Here is a 3590-nt window from a genome sequence, read left to right as displayed (position 1 = left end):
GCAATACCCACCAGACTACTAAAAAGGTAGCTGGGACAACGTAAGTACATAAGCAATCAACAATTTCACCATTATTATTAAGAATGGTTACTGTTAATCGTCAAAATAAAAATCAAATTGGGCATTTTGTGACACCTATGCATGCTTGTAGTGCAGTTGGTACATCGCACCAGAGTGCTGGAGTGGCCACAAGGTTTTTCTATCAAAGAAAGCAGATTATACAGCTACATCGTGATGTTGCTGGAGATCATCAGCGGATGCCGGACACATTCATTTGAGGGAAAAAACTTTGAATGCCTTGTTGAACATGTGAGTGCTTATGGAGTTGCTGGTTGATAAGCAAACTCCAACTGGTTCTACACCCGAATTGATAGTGATGGGTGGCATGTGTGCAGGTTGGGCAGCTCTGGCTGGATAAGATAGCGAAAAATGTCATGCATGCTGACCTAGGTGTGGAAGGACAGGAGCAGGCGATGCAACGGGTGCAGCGGTGTGTGCACGTTGGGGGGGGGGGTGAAAGCTCTAGTTTGGTTTTGGTGAATTGATGAAACCCTAAGTGCTAACCTAGTTTATCAAGTGATCATGAGATAGGTAGCACACTCCAAGTGGTGAAGCAAATGAAGATCATAGCATGTTGATGATGATGCCATGATGATGATCAAGTGCTTGGACTTGGAAAGAAGAAAGAGAAAAACAAAAAGCTAAAGGCAAAGGTATAAACCGTAGGAGCTATTTGGTTTTGGTGATCAAGACACTTAGAGAGTGTGATCACATTTAGGTTTGATAGCCGTACTATTAAGAGGGGTGAAACTCATATCGGAATGTGGTTATCAAAGTGCCACTAGATGCTCTAACTCATTGCATATGCATTTAGGATCTAGTGGAATGCTAACACCCTTGAAAATATTTGTGAAAATATGCTAACACATGTGCACAAGGTGATACACTTGGTGGTTGGCACATTTGAGCAAGGGTGAAGAAGTTAGAGGTGAAAAGGAGTTAGTCTCGCTGGTCACAAAGTGACCGGATGCTGGTCTCAGAGGGACCGGCGCGTCTGGTTAAATCTAGCAGTGTAGATGCCAGCGTCGGTCATCGACCGGACGCTGGGTCTTGGACTAACCGGACGCTGATGTCCAGGGTCCGATCCTGTTGTCGGGCAGCGCAGAGAAAAGTCAATGAGTGATCGGACGCTTGCAGGGTCCGATCAGGCATGACCGGACGCGTCCGGTCCAAGAAAATCATTTCTGGAACCTTACTGGAAACGACCGGACGCTGGAGGCTGAGCATCTAGTCAGTTTGTGCGCTGCGTCCGGTCAATAGATGATCGTTGAAATCTAACGAACAATATTTGAAGCAGGGGACACATGGCGTGTATCACGTGACCGGACACTGAGGGCCAGCGTCCGGTCGATCGGACCAGAGCATCTGGTCACCTCGCGCTGTGCCCAGTGAAGGGGTACAATGACTCTATTTCATGGGGGCTTCTATTTAAGCCCCATGGCCAGTTGAAGCTCACACTTTTTGGCCATTTTCATTGACATAGTAACCTTGTGAGCTTAGCCAAAGCCCTCCCACTCATCTCCATCATTGATTCATCATCTTTGTGAGATTGGGAGAGAATCCAAGTGCATTGCTTGAGTGTTTGCATCTAGAGGCACTTGGTGTTTGTGTTTTGCTGTGGGATTTGCTTGTTACTCTTGGTGGTTGCCGCCACCTAGATGGCTTGGAGCAGCGAGGATCGTTGAGCGGAGGGTGGTGATTGTCTTCGGCTCCGATCGTGGTGATTGTGAGGGGTTCTTGACCTTTCCCCGGCGGAGAGCCAAAAGGTACTCTAGTGGATTGCTCATGGCTTGTGTGATTCTCATCTTGTGTTGGTTGTGTGGCACCCTATTGAGGGTTTGGCATGTGAAGCCAATTAGTGCGTGAACCTCCAAGTGAGTGAATCGCCACAACGAGGACTAGCTTGCCGGCAAGCAAGTGAACCTCGGTAAAAAATCATTGTGTTCATCATTGATTCCGAGGTGATTGGTCTTCATTGTTATTCATCCTTGGGATTGATTGGTTCCTTCATCTACACGGCGGTATAACCATCTTGATCACTCTCTTTACATTACTGCAAACTAGTTGTCAAGCTCTTTAGTGTAGCTAGTTGTGAGAGCTTGCTTGCTTGGTTGGTGTGGCTCTTTAGTTAACCTTTGAGAGCACATTAACATAGGGTAGTGTCATAGATATTGTGTGAATTGATATTATCTAAACTAGAATTGTGGTAGGTGGCTTGCATTTTGAGTAGGCTAGCGCAATAATTGCTTCACCTCATAATTGTCTATCCATTTTGTTAAGTGTTGTTGTAGAAATTTTTATTAGGCTATTCACCCCCCCTTTAGCTATTAGGACCTTTCAAGTGGTATCAGAGCCGAGGTCACCGTGATTTGAGGCTTAACAACCTTCGGTGTAAAAATGGCTCAAATCAACAACACCAAGAAGCCACCCCAATTTGATGGCACAAATTATCCTTATTGGAAGTCAAAGATGACCACACACATCAAGTCAATCAATAGAAAGGTGTGGAAGGTGGTAGAAACCAAAATTGAGATTGGTGATCCGGAGAATCCCACCGCGGCCAAAGAAGTGCTTCTCCAAAACAATGACATTGCTCTAAGTGCTATTCGTGATGCAATTGATGAAAGAACATTTGAGCAAATCAAGAATATTGAGATGGCTCATGAGGCTTGGAAGAAGTTGGAAGAATCATTTGAGGGCACTCAAGCCATGAAGGGTGCAAAGGCTTACATTCTCAAGGAAAAGTTTGGAAGCTTCAAGATGAAGGAGGATGAGAGTGTGCCGGAGATGTTTCATAGGCTTCAAGTGCGTATCAATGATCTCAAAGCACTTGGAGAAGAGGTGAAGGACAATGACTTCTCCCACAAGTTCTTGAGATGCTTACCTTCAAGATTTGGCACATTGGTCACTATTCTAGTAAGGAGTGGTTTGAACACCATGACACCAAACCAAGTGTTGGGAGACATCATGACCGATGACACATATAGAGATGAAGATGAGAAGGAAGAAAAGAAGGAGAAGAAAGATGAGAAGGATGAGAAGAAGAAGAGTGTGGCATTCAAGGCCACATCATCCAAGGGCAAAGCTAAGCAAGAAACATCAAGTGAAGAAGATGAATCTTGGGATGATGATGATGATGAGAAGATGGCCCTCTTTGTGAAGAGATTCGGCAAGTTCATGGTGAAGAAGGGCTACCGTGCTAGAAGATAGAAGTCTTCATCCAAGAACAAAGAAGAGTCAAGAAGGTGCTTCAAATGTGGAAGCAAAGATCATCTTGTTGCTCAATGCCTATACAATAGCGACAATGATGATGACAACAAGAAGAACAAGAAGAAGGACAAAAAGATAAATAAAGAGAAGAAGGACAAGATGGCCTTCAAGAAGAAGAAGGGTGGTTCATATGTGGTCACTTGGGATAGTGATGCTTCCTCAAGTGATGATGATGATAGTGATGATGATAAGACCACCAAGAAGAAGGCATTTGCAAGCATTGCTATCAATGAGAAGCCTTCTCTCTTCGAATCTTCATC

This window comes from Miscanthus floridulus, chromosome 8 (genome assembly GCF_019320115.1).
Source record: "Miscanthus floridulus cultivar M001 chromosome 8, ASM1932011v1, whole genome shotgun sequence".
Classification (NCBI taxonomy): domain Eukaryota; kingdom Viridiplantae; phylum Streptophyta; class Magnoliopsida; order Poales; family Poaceae; genus Miscanthus; species Miscanthus floridulus.
The sequence above is the reverse complement of the archived record's forward strand: the minus strand, read 5'-3'. Positions refer to the sequence as shown.